Below are 16,776 nucleotides of genomic sequence, written 5' to 3' on the forward strand. Positions count from 1 at the left end.
TTTTAGTTAAGTTGTTATGGTGCCCATATAGTTCTTTTAAAGGGATACTATAGTGCTAGAAATACAAAATTGCACCCCCTGCAGTGTAAGAGTTAATAAACCCTACTGTAGATTCCAGCACTGTTGTTCCTTTGTGTTCCACCCACTCTGTGAAATTAAAAGAGCTGTAAAATGAATCATGTCTTTATTTTGTTAATGGTATTTGGTAGTTAATTGTATGTTAACATTACTATAGCCTAAAACATCCCACTGCTATGTTAACACACAGGACCATGGCTGCCTTATAAATATATATCATGCTAAAGGAAGTATTGGGTGTCACGTGACTAAGGCAGTCACATGATCCATTTTGATCACGTGATTCGTCACCGCCTATCAGCGTTCGAAAAGAAAACAAAGCTCAGTGGTGATGGGCGGAAATGACGTACTAATAACCGGAAGTTGGTTTCTCGCTCAGTGTTGGAGTGGAATCAGAGAGGATCATGGAGTGTGAAAGTGAATCCACATCCATCCGCCGGCATGGAGCACGCTGGGGGCTCCCAGTCTGTGCGAGGAGGCAGCGAGGATGGCGGGTGAGGACCTGAGTGTGATATTAATCATGTGTTTGATTCCAGGAATGCCCTGCCTGGTGCAGCTAGTGTGCCACGTGCACACAGCAAAATATGGAGAATACTACAGCAGGACAACGTGATATCATCTGCCCTGTGCTGGCTGTGTGTGTACACTATCATTTAATAATGGGTGGTCATCCTTCTATTATCTGCTGTGTGTGTGATAACACAATCATTTAAAGGACCACTATAGTCACCCAGACCACTTCAGCTCAATGAAGTGGTCTGGGTGCCAGTTCCCCCTAGGGTTACCCCTGCCTGCAAAAAAAAACAACTATGTTTACATTTGGGGTTAAGCCAGCCAATAGAGGCGCATCTGCGACGCTGGAGGCATATTACGCCTCCATCACGCAGAGCGGCCATTGGAAAGCATTGAAAAAAGCTTTGGTATGGACACTTTGAATGCGTGCAAGGCACTGCCACGCATGCACATTCCGCTCCGCTTTCGGCGGGGAAGGAGAGCTAAGGGAGCCTGGCGGCGGAAGAAGGTGAGTAACTGAAGGAGGTTTAACCCCATTCAGCACCACCTGAGGGTGGGGGAACCCTCAGGGTACTATAGTGTCAGGAAAACGGATTTGTTTTCCTGACACTATAGTAATCCTTTAATAATGAATGGAAATCCTTTTATCTACTGTGTGTGTGTGAACACGATCATTTAATAATGAATGGACATCCTTTTATTATTGGCCGTGTGTGTGAACACGATCATTTAATAATGAATGGACATCCTTTTATTATTGGCTGTGTGTGAGAACACAATCATTTAATAATGAATATTGTGTAGAGACTCCATCACAATTTCTTTCAGATACTGACACATCCACAATGTGTTTCCGGACACAGGATATAACCGAAAAAAGCTCTGCCTTGTAGTACTGCGCAGTCAGAATTCAAGGTTGAGTAGTCCTGCAGAGCCCAGCTGTATCCGACCCTCAAATTTGGTATCGGCAGTTTCACTTTGATTTTATTTCTGTTTGGATGCACTTTATTTTCTGCACTCTACCCAGATACTTGGGAGGATTATTTATTGGTGATTTTCTCTGTCACCTAGTGATTAACACTTTTTTACTCCCATTGTGAAGGGATAGTTTATGTGAGTGGCTAAATTCAGTCATTTCTCTATACTTCCCTTTACTTAAAGGGAATCTCCAGTGCCAGGAAAACAATCCGTTTTCCTGGCACTGCAGGTCCCCTCTCCCTTCCACCCCCCAATCCCCGGTTGCTGAAGAGGTGAAAACCCCTTCAGTGACTTTCCAGAGGCAGCGACATGTCCCACGTCGCTGCTTCTGCCGCCGCCGCTCCTCCTCTGTATTACGTTGGACGGTGAGCAAGACTGATCCCGTCTACCGGCAGGGGAGACCTTATGCGCATGCACGGCAATGCCACGCTTGCGCATTAGAGCTCCCCATAGGAAAGCATTGAAAATGCTTTTACAATGCTTTCCTATGGGGAATTGAGCGACGCTGGAGGTCCTCCCATAGCGTGAGGGCGTCCAGCGACGCTCTAGCACAGGTTTTCTGTGCTATGATGCAGGAAGTGCCCTCTAATGGCTGTCTAGTAGACAGCCACTAGAGGTGGAGTTAACCCCGCAAGTTAATTATTGCTGTTTATAAAAAAAAACTGCAATAATTACACTTGCAGGGTTAAGGGTAGTGGGAGTTGGCACCCAGACCACTCCAATGGGCAGAAGTAGTCTGGGTGCCTGCAGTGTCCCTTTAAAGGTCGTTGCATAAGTGCACTTTATATTGCTTTCAACTGCTGACCATAAGGGTCTTTTGGAGCCATTTTAGGCAATTTTAATTGTACAATATTTTTCTTTTATGGTACTTGAATTTTATGTATAATAAATTTGTTAATGTTTTCACCATATGAAGATTGTCTTCTAGCTATAATTGTCCCGTACCTATTAGTGTTTTGGAGACAAGCTGGTACATAGAAGTGATTGTGGCGCCCTGAATATTGTTATTGGTTTACCCTTACCTAAACTTTGTCTTTTAGTAATTTGAAGTTGGGAGTGACTTTTTGATCAGAGGCTTGCCTGCACGTTGTTCATACCCCTTTCTTTCTTACCTGGCACTTATACGGTTTTTATTATTTCTACGTGCTGCCTATCAATAGGGAGTTGTCCCGGTAGACCTGGTGAGTTTGCCAGCCTTCTGGTTTTTCTTTATATATGTATTTTTGGCCCAACTTATTCCATGGTAAAAAAGGAACACTCCAGGCACCAAAACAACTTGATCTAGATTAAGTTTTTATGGTACTGCCCCCAGACGCACTCTTAACTTCATGGCTTCTGAGATTTCACTTACAGGCATGGCGGAGTGCCGTCGGGCATGGGCGCTGCTAATTGCCTGAGAGCAGTCAGCTACTGCTCTCAGCCAATCAGTGACTCCCTCAATCTTCAGAAGCCGTATGCCGCTGGAGGTGAGCTGAAACCGGTGCTGGCGGCAACTTGGGGTTAAAACGTTCAAAGGACACTAAAAGCATTTAAACAATTTTAACTAAATGAAGCAGTTCTGGTGTATAAATCTGAAATATATTGTACTCTAGTTATTTTAAAATCTTAATTGTGAATTAGACTTCTAATGTGTTTAAGGGGTTAAAATGAAATGTATGGTTGGTTAAAAAGTAAGCATCCAGAGTATAACCACTTATTTTAATTTTTCCCCCCCATCCTTCTACTTTTTCATCTTCAGAAAGCATGACCACTGTCTGGAGATAATGAATGAGAACTTACTGCAATGAAGTTTGGGAAGAGTCATTAATTATCTGCTTAATGGAAAGGTAAACTTATTTGCTTGGGTAAATCACTGCTGTATTTTAATCCTATAGCTACCAAGTATTTTGCTCAAAAGGTACACAAGCAATAGTGTAAAGGGAAAAAAAATCCACAACATAAGAGAAAAACAACTCTCCAAATCATGTAAACAGTTTTTACACACCTTTTATTCATATCCTTGTCTGAGATCACCCTGATGGATGATCTTGGTCCAATCCAAAGCTCCTCACAGTAGCTGTCAATCAGAAAACCACTACAGGTGTGTTTGGTTTTTTTTTTTGGAAAAAATTTAGACTGCCACTCAAAAGGGACTTGGTCTTGGCAACAAAACCATTTCATTAAGAGGAAGTGACTTGGTGCTTAGTGTCCCTGAAATAAAGCAGATTAAGAGGATCGTCTAAAATAAACACACTGTGTACTTTGTGAGCATAAGGTTCCAAACGAGCACATTTTGAGACTGCAGTGGCATAATTTATATATCAAAACTGCTTTATAAGAAGTGGATTTAGCTCTTAGACTGACCCTGTAATAAGCAATTACTGAGTGGTGCCTCCTACAAAGGCGTGCTAGCGCTTTCTATGTGCTTGCGCGTAAGAACTGGAGGTAGAGAAAACAAGAATGGCATCCTCAATTGTGCACATTTTTTTTTCTTGGATGTGCCAGTGTATGTGTTCTTACAGTTTTGCTTGGTTTTAACACTTAGAAGACAACAACCTATTTTATGTTCTTCTGCACTCAGTAGTTATTTTCTTTGGCCTCTACCTGTTTTACAGCTATTGAACTGCAAGTGTGTGTTTAAGAATGTGTCTGTAATTATGGTGGGTACTAGCATTTATTGGGCAAAGTAGCTTGGTGTGGATGCACCATGAATTAAAGAACCACTTTAGGCACCCAGACCACTTCAGCTTAATGAAGTGGTCTGGGTGCCAGGTCCATCTAGGATTAACCCTTTCTGCTGTAAACATAGCAGTTTTAGAGAAACTGTTTACCTATGGGTTAATCCAGCCTCTAATGGTTGTCTCCTTGACAGCCGCTAGAGGTGCTTCCGTGCTTCTCACTGTGATTTTCACAGTGAGAAGACGCCAGCGTCCATAGGAAAGCAATGAGAACGCTTTCCTATGGACTGGCTGAATGCGCACGCAAGTAATTTTTAGCCCTGGCTAGTACCTTTAGAACTAGAAATTGATAGCCCTGATGCACAGAGTAGGGAAAGCTCTCTCTGTGTGAAGAGTGGAGTTGCGGACTACACTGCAAGGGTCTGTGACTGTCAATTATCTAAACACAATCTGATTCAGTAAACGGCAAACTGATTTGAAGCACAGTAGGGAGTCTCTTGTGATCCCATGTGATTATTGGAACTTCAAGTGTGCTTATTCTTTAACCCTGTTATGGGGGGACGTTTATGGGATAAGATCCTTCCCTGCAGACCAGCTTGAGATGCTCCTGATTGCAACTGCAGGAACACCCACAATGGCAAGGTTTTATTTATCTATGACATGTAATACTTTAAATACTGGGTCAGTTTTTATACAGTCACTTTAAGTTCATTTGTCTTCATTATAGGTCTGTTCGTGGCCTCAGTATATTGTCTGTGAAGATATGAAGATCATGTTACTTAGTAGGCTGGAGACATCTGTACTACAGGTAAAGTTGTGTTGGTGTTGTATTGTTTGTAGCAAGCTAGGGATTCAAAAATTAATTAATTGTCTTAAACTATGGCTGGAACAATGTCCAGGTTTTATAATGCATGGCCTTAATGGCATAAAGTCCGATATAGATTGCCAGAATATAAACTCCGCCAGATTGCTTTCTGTGAAAATGTTTGTTGTAAATATTGAGTGTGTGTTCATGCATACATTGTACTTTATAGAGTGTAGATTATCTTAATTCCACACTTTTATATCTTGCTTTGTACTTATTGAAACTATTCAATAAAAATTGGTACACTGGGAAAAAAGAAACGGGAATGTGTACAGTGTGCACATGCAGTGGTCTGTTATATTTTCTTCACATGAAGGCTTTTATTCTTCTTACACTGGTGGGTTGTAAATAGTGTAATCTGCTCAAGAAGTGTGTATAATCTCCTCCCACAAAGGCGTGCCTGTACAGCTTTGTCTTCGGGTGCGTAAGAACTGGAGGTAAAGCATTTAGACTGGTGGGTGTTAATGCACTTGTTTCTTGTGAGACAGAAGCAGATCTCATCATTCTTACATGCTCCTACTTTGTGAAATTAAATATGAGATTTTATTTATTTTGTTTCTCCTTCCATTTGGTGTATTACACAACTTTTTTTATTTTTACTTTTCAGCTTTTAATGACTTCCATAAGCGATTGGCCACCATGATGTCACTGTAAGTTTGGGACAATTTTATTGTGTGCAACAGAAATACCAGTCGGTGGTGCCACAGGTTTCGATTTTTTTTTTTAGCACGTTTTGTTTTAAGAAGCTATAGAATCTGTAATCACAAATAAAGCACTTAATGAAAAGAACCTTTGTCCTTGTTTTGTTTTCATAAAACTGAGGGCAGAGACCTTTTATTTCATTGGTTATCACGGTGTAGATTTCACCCAGTTGTCGAATTGGGTGCTGGGTGGGAAGAAATTATTGCATCCTGCAATTTACTGGATGGGAGTGATAACTTTCTGATAATCCTCTGATCATAAAGACACAGAGTGCTTTAGAGAGAATGTATTTAGAGCTTCTTAAGCAAGTAATGAGAAATTCTTACCCATACTTACCGGAATTTTATTTCCATGGCAGCATCACTAATCTGTTAAATTCCCCACTCAGACGTCAGGACAGGAGAAACCAACTCATCAATTCTTACTAAATCGCGTATACAGAAGCCTCCATTATGAAGCCTTTACTGAAGTCCGTGTATTTGATAGTTCCATGGAAATGGCCCGGAAAAGAAAATTCTAGTATATTTGAGAAAAAAATATTACGTTTCCTGGCCAACCTGAAAGCATCACTAATGGGGACAGTCCATAAGCAAAGAAGGTAGGAAGACAAATAGGTGCTGCACATTAGATTTATTGTCATCTCCCTGCGGACCAAAGTGTGAGATCCTATATAACACCTAGCGAAAGGGAAATCTGAAGCCCATGTGTCTGACTTTAAAAAATTCTTCTGTGTGTACGGCTGCCCAAACTGTACCCTGTTATTTTCTCTTACGTCTAATGATAACTGGATAGCAGCGAGATTGTTGGTTTTCATTTAAGTTACTGTGCACATAATTGAGTTTTTTTTTTTTTCCTTCTTGCGATGCATTTAGAATAACAGACTCGCATGGGGTACCCCAAAGGCAATCCTCATGCTTTTCAAACATTCAGTACAGTGGAGTATATAGTGGAACTTGCACAATTTTTGATAAGTAGTGAAATTCCATTGTACAAAGTTGCATGTTTAGGTATGTGATAAGCTAACCGTCTTGTTCATTGCTTGCTAAATAGTTATGTAGATCTGCGTTAATGGTATACAGCATTGTTGAAGACAAGAGTGAGGAGTACAATAAGAGTCGTAGCACAAAATATTTAGTAAATGGGTATAGTCAAGCTGTGTAACAGGTTGAATTATAAATAGGAACTGTAGCTTGCTATGTATGTCTAGTGAGGCTGTGTTTTTGGCATGGTTAACAGTTTAGCGGTTCTAGCTAGTATTGCAGCCGGTTTAGTGCTATAAAGCTGACAGACTTCACGTTTACTCCAGGCTTTACCTTAGTGAAAATGCTTGGTTAAACATGAACTAATTACTCAGCTTAAACTGGTGAGAGATTTGCGTTGCTCTATTCAATAATTGTCATAAGAAATGAGAGTACAGGAGGAGAGCAAGGAGTGAGAACAAGAGATAATTGTAAAACATGCAAAATAATATTTCAGGGCACAACAGACTGGCATATCTTTAGCTTGGGTTGGTCAGGTGCGGTGTCCATAAGTTGGGGGGTCCCGGTAAGCCTATGCCGGTTGCCCTCATAGCTGCGGCTCGCCTTAGGAGGTATAGTGGTAGGCCTTTAGATCCAGCAGTGTTCGCATAGTGTGAGGGGGTTTCCCCTGGTGTCTCCAGCGCTTTGAGAGTTCTTTCCGCTAGCCTCCCTGTTCCCTTTGTGTGCTCCGGCCCTTGCCGGTGGAGGAAGCCGCTTACGGGTCGGGCAGCTCGTCTGTGGCGTCTGGGTCTAGCAATTTCCCTCTTCAACTGTTTCCCGCTCTCACCACTTTTGTTGCCGCAGGTCTGTGCCGGATGCGTGGAGGTTATTGCTAAGGCGGGTGAACCGTTGTTTCTTGCCTGATAGTTTGTCGTTATTTTGTTCTAAAAGGCGGCGAATATGCTGTCCAGTCGGGCCGCGAGATCAGGCCTCTCTCAGTAACTGCTTGAGGAGCACGTGGTATCCGCCATGTTATGTGGCTCCGTGCCCGCAGTCGGCTCGCTCAGCACCATTCTGTGTGCCTGTTTCTGTTTAGTTGTCCGCTAGAGGCGGACCGGGTCACCCCCACCGGGGGGGGGGGGGGGGGGGTAGGAGATCGGTGGAGATGCAGAGAGGGGGAGAGCGGCCGCTTCTCCCCAGCTCCGGCACCTGCCGGCCGCAGTCAACCACCTCGGGCTTCCGGTATCGGTAGTGCCCGGGAAAGGTGTCACAATGCTTGCCAGGGTCTCCCTGATGTGGGTAGCGCTGCTTGTCGTAGTTTCCCCCTTTAGATCAGGGATTATTTGCAAGGAAACTATTATTTTCCAGGAGCCCCAGCCAGCTAGCAAGTCAGGCTCCGCCCCCCCCATGAATGAGTTTTTAAATTTGTTTTGTAGATATAAAAAAAAATACCATGAGGAAATATAGGAACCAAAGAAAATACTTAACCCTGCTGGTCTACCACATGAGGTCCACTTCGTTACACACACACCCAGGCATATGATCACTATTCCAGCATCTTCCAGATAGCAGGTCCGAAAAGCACAATATCCAGGGACACATAATGAAGAAACACTGTACATTTTTTGTTTATAGTGTATTGCCTTATTATATACAGTTAATAGAGCTTCACACTGTCCATTTATATACAGTGTTTGCATTTATTACTTAACCCCTTAAGGACACATGACGTGTGTGACACGTCATGATTCCCTTTTATTCCAGAAGTTTGGTCCTTAAGGGGTTAAAGGGACACTAGTCACCAGAACAACAGCAGCTTATTGGGCCAAGAGCGCATACTTGCAGCCTTAGAAAAAACTAGTAATGCTGCATGTGCCCCTGTACTGCTACATCGCTGCTATCACCAACAAATTCCAAAAAGCAACTGTCAAACATCCACAATAACCATAGTAACATATCCAGCCTATACCCTACCCACCAACCTGCCTCCTGAGTCTGAACTGGTATGTTAATCTTTAAAGTGCTTAAAAATGGCATTTATACGGGGAATATCTGTTGAATGGTGAACTTATAACTTTGAGAGTTATGGGCGTAAAAGCACGAATATTGTGTTAAAATGGTAGTCATATTTCATGTCCATAACTACGTTTCTAGTTAAAATGTATAGCTGTCTCACATATTCCAGTGTGTTTTATATTCTGAGAAATATGGAATTTTATAACAGAATGGATTCTGAAAATCACTAAAGGGGTCTCTACTACACTGGAGGAGGCAGGGCTGTTGCAGTTAATCAGAGTGTGTGCAGTTGCCTAGGGCCTGATGAGTATTATGTGCCTACTCCAAAAATCCACAGAAAGAACGTGGAGGTCCAATATTTGTCCATGAGCGGTGGATGGTGGCCCTAAAAGACAATGGGGGGAGGACCTATTGTCTTCCCCACCGGCCCCCATCCATGAGCAGTTGGTGGGGTCCCTAAACAACAATGGGGAATAACCCCCCCCCCCCAGGTGACTAGTCACCCCACCCAAAAAAAATTCAATGAAAGCCCTACCTACCACCCTCACTCTAAAAATAGTGAGGGGGGAGACCATAAAACTAAATACCTGTAAGTAAATAAAAATACTTACGATTTGATGTCGTCTTTTTTCTAAAACCTTCTTTTGTCAGCCTCAAAAAAGGCCAAACAAAAATCCAAAGATACCCGTCGAACTTATAAAATGAAAAAAACCTGAGTGCAGGAAAAAAAATAAATTCAAACGCTAAAAAAAAAAAAAAATCTATCTTCACCCAGCGAGGGCACCGCGCAGACTGAGCTTCGCAGGGCGGGAAATATATTTTCTGTCTTGCGGCTGGTCGCAGCCACAACACAAAGTGACCCCCAGGGCAGGTGAGCCGCACGTTTGACTTGCCTGCTTTAGATACAATGTTGGATTTCCTTATATATTTGAGTCTATTATAATTAAGGGTTAAACACTAGGCCAGTGTTAGTGCTGGCTGGACATAGGTGAGCTAACTCTAAGTAGCTATGCAAACTTTTAGGTAAATTAAAGGAGAACTGTAAGTGTATTCCTAGCACTATAGTGCCCCCACACTCATGTCAACAGTATATCAATTTATTTTCGGACTAAATTAGATGAGTGAAATTCTGATCCGTAGCTAACCCCTTAAATTGGTACCCTCTCGGTTATAATTGCAGTCCCACAAATATTAGGGAGCTATCTGCTAAAAAGCTGCCATATTGGTCTGAGTCAAAATTACTAATACTAAGTAAAACTTACTTAGTAAATAAAGCGAGGTTAAATTCTCCCCCCCTGCCCTTACTCGCTGTACAGTGAGCAGGCAGTGACCTGATGTGAAACATTTCGAAACACTGCGCAAGCATGTTAAAATCACCATGACCACGTCTTAAATCAGAAATGGTAACTTTTTAAATTTTATGTAAATTCTCACTTTGGTAAATAACCTTGCCTTTCCTAACCCTAGTAAACCTGTTCCTACCTCTCCCAGTCATGTCCCTGTATAAAAATGTATCTATTCCTTCCACCTCCTTATTTGTACCATATCTATATCTCATGTCCTTGTACCTTCATTATCTGAAAACTCTTATGGCCACTGCAAAAATACACCAAATATAACAAACACCTACAGTGGAAAAGAAACACTCAGGCGGGGTAAAATAATTGAATAAACGAATTACCCTAATACACTGGCAGGATGTAGATAAAGGACGTCTCCTGGTCCTCAAAATAGAGTATACAAAAACCAAAACAGGTCATCTACAATGCAAAGGTATAATAGAGAGGGCAATAATAGGACAATATTGTATATAAGGAGTGAAAAGATATTTGATTGAAATTCACTCACAAACCCAGATTGATTGCAGGCATATCAGTATTGTAATAAAATCTCCTCGTATCAATATCAGGACATGTGGAAGGAAAGGAAAAAATAATAGTGCAGAGTTTGTATAACGATTCACATCTTTAAAGGGAATCTCCAGTGCCAGGAAAACAGTTTTCCTGGCACTGCAGGTCCCCTCTCCCTCCCACCCCCACCCCAAGTTCTGAAGGGGTTAAAACCCCTTCAGTGACTTACCTGTATCCAGCACCAATGTCCCTCGGCGCTGGGTTAGGGTCCGCCCACGCTCCTTCCCCGCCGACGTCATCCTACGGGGGAGACCTATTGAGCATGCACGGCCACCGGTGGGGGGAGACCTAATGCGCATGGGCGGCAATGCTTTCCTATGGGGATTTCCGCGACGCTGGAGGTCCTCACATAGTGTGAGACGTCCAGCGACGCTATAGTACACAGTTTTCGTGTGCTATAAACACGGAAGTGCCCTCTAGTGGCTGTCTAGTAGAGTAGTAGACAGCCACTAGAGGAGGAGTTAACCCTGCAATGTAAATATTGCAGTTTAGTGAAAATAATTGCACTTGCAGGGTTAAGGGTAGTGGGAATTGGCACCCAGACCACGCCATTGGGCAGAAGTGGTCTGGGTGCCTGGAGTGTCCCTTTAATACAAGTTGCACTTACAAGATAAAAGTAAGAAACAGGCCCATCACAATGTTTCACTTGGTGCAGGAAGACCGGAAAACCCCAGTAGTATTGCAAATGTACAGAATGCAGTCCTTCTTAAAAGCACAAAGGTGGTGTTACAAAATAAAATTAAAACTAAACAAAAGGCCCAATGCGTTTCGTTCATTAAGGGGAAACCGGACACAAGTCCTTTCCGTCGTGGTAAGCTCATGGAGCTGGTCATAAAAGATAAAGTTGGCAGAAAAGCTGTCTGTTTCAGTGATGTTTGCATGGTACTGATGCCCACCTTAAACGTTTCTGGAAATAACCATTCCCCACCAAAATACTTTTTTTCCTCTTTGGTTTTTAAGTTATGGTCTGTTACAACCTGTAACGCATATATAGACACATTTACAACTGGAGATACTTGGATATAAGCAGGTCCTTAATGGGAATCTCTATTGTTAATATATATTTTAACATTTGTGTTCATGTTTTGATTTTAGATCGCTGCCTCCCCTGGTGAAAGGCCCATTCTACGCACATAGAGCTTGCTGTCACGATTCTGGCGGTTTCTAAAAGTATTGATTTTAATAGAAATCGGCATCTTTATAAGGGGGGGTGTAGGAACACTTTAATTCTGTCATTCAGACAGCTAGGGAGGTTTTCTTCTAATTTCGTGTTTGTGTGTATCTGTCTCCCCCCTTCTCAGTAAGCTGTATTACAGCTCATTAAGAGGCATTGGAAAGCCGTGCTTGAGTGTGTGCACTTGCAACTCTAGCACAGAGGTTTCGCCAGGGCACTCCACGCCCCGTAAACAATATCGGTGAAACCATGACTTGGTACATGAAGACTTTCAGCTTTGAGCTGTGTTACAAATCAACCAAATCTAAATTTTATTTATTATTAATATATATAAATTTATCATCTTAACATTTTGTTTATGGCATCTATTAACATTTGTCATTAAGAAGGCCTCTAATGGCTGCTAATCAGACAGCTAGTATAATGTGAAAGTTTTTGCATTCGGTGTCCCAGTGATTCTTATAGTTTGCATGGTTTTCTAAATTTTTGCTGGAGGGTGAGGGAAGTTGGGGAGGACTTGAGTGGCATGGAACGGGCTGGTTAATGATGCTCTGGGAGTTAATCCGCGTGCAGCAAAGGGACTTCATACACCATGACCGCTTCTAAACACTGAAGTTATGTTGGTGAATTAAACTACTCAAGGGCTCAACAAATCCCCAGTCACCGTGGCAACTAAGAATTTTGTCTGGGCTTGGTCAGCCTGTATCATCCTCGACCTGTCTCAATCGCCATGCAGCACTCTGTGCGCCGATGTACCGGGAGGAAGCAACGGGAACTACATTTACAAGGGTTATAACAAGCTGGACGTACACCAGGCAAAGAGTGCTCTGCTCGCCGCCCATCCCCATACCGCAGAGCCGACCTTCAGCTTGCCCCATTCCACAGAGCCAGCAACCTGCCCATTCCTCTGTGCGGCATGAGCGATGGGACGAAGGAATAACTGTTTTTTTCACTTCCATGTGGCGCACAAAGAGCAACACGGTGCTGGAGAGACAGGAGAAGGGGGAGTCTGGAACCGCGGCAGCCTACAGCCCATCAACCGCAGCCAGTCCCACTAACCTGATGTCACCTGCTGCTGAATGTAGGTGCTGCACGTTGTATAGCACCGAGCTAGGAGAAACTTCCATGTGGCGCACAAAGAGCAACACGGTGCTGGAGAGACAGGAGAAGGGGGAGTCTGGAACCGCGGCAGCCTACAGCCCATCAACCGCAGCCAGTCCCACTAACCTGATGTCACCTGCTGCTGAATGTAGGTGCTGCACGTTGTATAGCACCGAGCTAGGAGAAACTTTAGCGGCCGTTTCAGTTACTGCCACTAGAGGTGTTATTAGGCAGCAATGTAAACGCTGCCTTTTCTCTGGAAGGGCAGAGCTTACAGTGCTCAGCCTGCAGGAAAATGCTATAGACACCAGAGCCACTACATTAAGCGGTAGTAGTTCTGGTGACTATAGTGTTCCTTTAAGAATTGCAATTTTGTTGTTGGCTCCTGTTTTTTTTTTTTTAGCTGGCTCCTAGATTCCAAGCAAATTGATCAAGCCCTGCTCTATTCTCCTTTAACATAGAGAGTCCAATATGTAAACGAGCAGAAGAACTTCAACGTTTTAAAAAAATATATTTATAAGCTTAGAGTGTTCTTAGGCAGAAGATGTGTATATGCCTACAGTGTTCTTTGGAAGCATTTAAAACCAAACTGACTGACAAACCTCTATGGTTGCATTCATTTACTCAAATGATGCGCAGTAGGCCTAAATTACTGAACTGATCAGCTTTAAACATTAGATATACAATGGACATTATAACTTTGCCTGATTTTGTTGCTTTTATTTGTCTCATAAAATATTGTTCATGCTGTTTTAAGTTACTAGAAGTGCTGCTTTATTTCAGGTTTTTCAGCTAATTGCTAGGCAGCCGGTGAAAAGATGAGAAGCTTGTTATCTTGTTAGTCTTTTGTTGTGGTAGCTGAGAGCTTCTATTTTAGGATTTCCAAAGATTGCTGACCTGTTCAAGCCACCAGCTGAGTCAAGACAGTACGCTGCTAACGTAGGCGTTGGACTCCTGCTCCCAGGTGCCGCCAGCTTCCCTGTTGCTGCTGTAAACAGAAATAGATAATAAAAATAATTTTGTTTGATTTTACGCTGCTTTCATTAAAGTCTTACAAAGGTTTCTTTTCAGACCTATTCAAATAATGTACTTACTATACTAAGTTCCAGGTAGAGCTTCCCGATTCCAAGGTCCACTATAGCCATTTTGGGTCCAAAGCATGCTGGCATCTTCATGCCACTAGTTGAGTCAAGTAGGGACTCCGAAACCGTAGGCATTGGACTAGCTGGTCTCCTGCTCCCAGGTGCTGTCCAGCTTCCCTGTTGCTGCTGTGAACAGAAATAGATAATACAAATACTTTTGTCTGATATTATGTTGCTTTAAGTTTTGTATTACAAAGCTCTCTATACATACATATTACATATACATAAAAAGTGTAATTCCAGAGTCCTCTATAGCCATTTCGGTTCCAAAGATTGCTGGCATCTTCATGCCTCTAGTTTAGTTAAGCAGGGACTCCGCAACCGTAGTCAGGGACTATCTAGTCTCCTGCTCTCCAGTTGCCGTCCAGCAAGTCTGTTGATGCTGTGATGGTATGTGGTTAATGTTTTTTTTGTTTGTTTGTTTTTTTAAGTTTCAGGCTCTTTAAAGCGGCACTGTCACACTGAACTTACCTTTCTCCGATTGTTCCCTCTTCCTTCCTCTCTTAGAATCTGTTATTCTTTAATTTTATTTCTGATCTAGTGTTCTTTAAAACATAAATCAAAGTAGGGACTACTTTACCTTTACCAGCAGTATTCTAGGTCGCTAATCAGGTAGACACAGAAAGCAGGTGTCTACTTCAAGAAATTGTTCCCGTGATGAATTTCGTTCAGGCACATCTTCTGGGTCTCTCTGCAGTTTATGTCCAAGGCCTGGACAATGTTTTGCCAGATTTTCTGAACCGTCGTCTTCTGGACAAATTCGAATGACCGCTGAATCCAGTGATTTTCCATGAGATATAGGGAAGATCAGGTATTGACCTGATGGCCACAGCTTTAAAATCACCAGGTTCCAACATTCTAATCCAGTCTATTTCACTCTCTAGCTTTGGGCACGGATGCTCTTTCTTGCAAGTGAACATGCACTAGGTTATATATTCATATTCAATGCCCCTGACTTGGCGTGTCTTGAGAAAAATGATCACCGAGAAGGCGGACGTCATAGCCATCATTTGACCCAGGCGCACATGGTTTCCTCTTCTGCACAAATTGTCAACTGTCCTTCCAAGGAGATTACCATGAATGAGAGATCTGCTGGTTCAGGGTCTACTCCTGCACCAGGACCTGGAAGCTTTAGCAGCACAAGGTCTTTCTTCTCTTGTTATTTCTATGCATCTACACTCAAGGCGTCCCTCTACTAACATAACCAATTGTAGAATTTGGCCTGTCTTTTTTGATTGATGCACTATCCATCAGGTTGAAGTCACTGCACCTTTGGTTGTAAAAAGTTTGGAATTTTTGCAATCTGTTTTTTTGATAAGGGCCTTGTTTTCTCTTCTCTCCAATTCCAAATATCAGCCATTTCAGCGATGTCAGTCTTTAATGTTCCTTGAATCCTTTTGTCCCTAGATTTCTGACAGCAGTCAAAACCAGATACCACCTATAAGAGTTGTTAATCCTAAATGGGACTTTCCTCTGGTCCTTAGGGCTTTGTCTAAGTATCAGTATCAGTTTGAAGCCCTGCAGGACACATCTCTTTCGTTACTCTCTAAAATGCTTGTTTTTTGTGGCTATTACCTCCGGCAGACTTTATCTCAGGAGCCCTTTATTTCTTTTTTTTTTGCTGACAGAGTGCTTGAATTCCGTCATAAGGTCAATTTCTTCATTTCATATTCATGAGGAATTGGTTCTTACTACTATCTTTCGTCTCCTTCTACTCAGGAGGAACAGTGCTGGCATTCTTTAGATGTTACAAATTGTTTCTCAATTTACTTAAAAGGTCTAAGGACTGGAAAAAGTTTACTCACTCTTTCTTTTTTTAATCTTTATTTTGTGTTTTTTCCATTTTCAGTGTTTAGTACATCCGCCTACGACCTTGAAGTTTACTCACGTTTTTCCCTTCCTTCTGGACCTCACAAGGATCAATCAAGCTGCCTCAATTGCCACAATTTGTTGGTGGAATGTTAAGGCAATATCCAAAGCCTTTGTGGTCCTGGATCTCAATACACCACTTAAGGGGATTTATCCTCATTCTTTTGGGCAGCTGTCACTAATACATCTTTGTAGAGGGACCACCTGGTCTTTGGAAAATACCATTTATTTATTTATTACTGTCATTTTTAAAGCACCAACATATTCTGCAGTGCTGTACAATTGGGGGAGGATGTACAATATTTACAGGCAAATATCAAAAGGTAAAAAGGGCCCTGTCCGTAAGCTGAGATTTAACCATTAAAGATCTTTTTTACAAAGTGCTTAGTTAGCCCATGAGCTTACAATCTAAAGCAGTGTTCCCCAACCCAGTCATTGTGGACCACCAACAGACCAGGATTTATGTATTTCGCTGTTTTAGTCCAATGGAGATTCTGACAAAACCTGGACTGTTGGTGGTCCATGAGGACTGAGTTGGGGAACACTGATCTAAAGGGTATAATTGGGATTTGAGAGAAGAGGGTGTGTGAAGTGAGGCCTTAGGAACAGGGATGGATATAAAACATTTATTTGAAGGTATATATGGCTAAGAGGGGTAGAGGCTGGACAGAGAGGGGGGGTATACAGTTGGTATTTTAACTTCATCTTCACATCATCCAAACTAACCCTTTAGTGATTGTGCCATGGTTTTATCCAGGAAAACAATATCTATTTTCAGACATTTTCAAATAACGTACTTACTGTTAATTTCC

At 42.3% G+C, this 16,776-nt stretch overlaps 1 long non-coding RNA gene across 2 annotated transcripts; it reads left to right on the forward strand.

Moving 5' to 3' along the window:
* Positions 1-408: 408 nt before the first annotated feature.
* LOC134582442 (uncharacterized) lies at positions 409-5,832 on the forward strand. Of its 2 annotated transcripts, XR_010086268.1 has the most exons (4): positions 409-572; positions 3,308-3,395; positions 4,954-5,034; positions 5,699-5,832. It is a non-coding gene; the product is annotated as an uncharacterized LOC134582442 (long non-coding RNA). The 2 variants fall into 2 exon arrangements; XR_010086267.1 differs by lacking the exon at positions 409-572 and having other exon boundaries at positions 3,018-3,395.
* The last annotated feature ends 10,944 nt before the right edge of the window (positions 5,833-16,776 follow it).

This window comes from Pelobates fuscus, chromosome 13, assembly GCF_036172605.1.
Source record: "Pelobates fuscus isolate aPelFus1 chromosome 13, aPelFus1.pri, whole genome shotgun sequence".
NCBI classification, from domain to species: domain Eukaryota; kingdom Metazoa; phylum Chordata; class Amphibia; order Anura; family Pelobatidae; genus Pelobates; species Pelobates fuscus.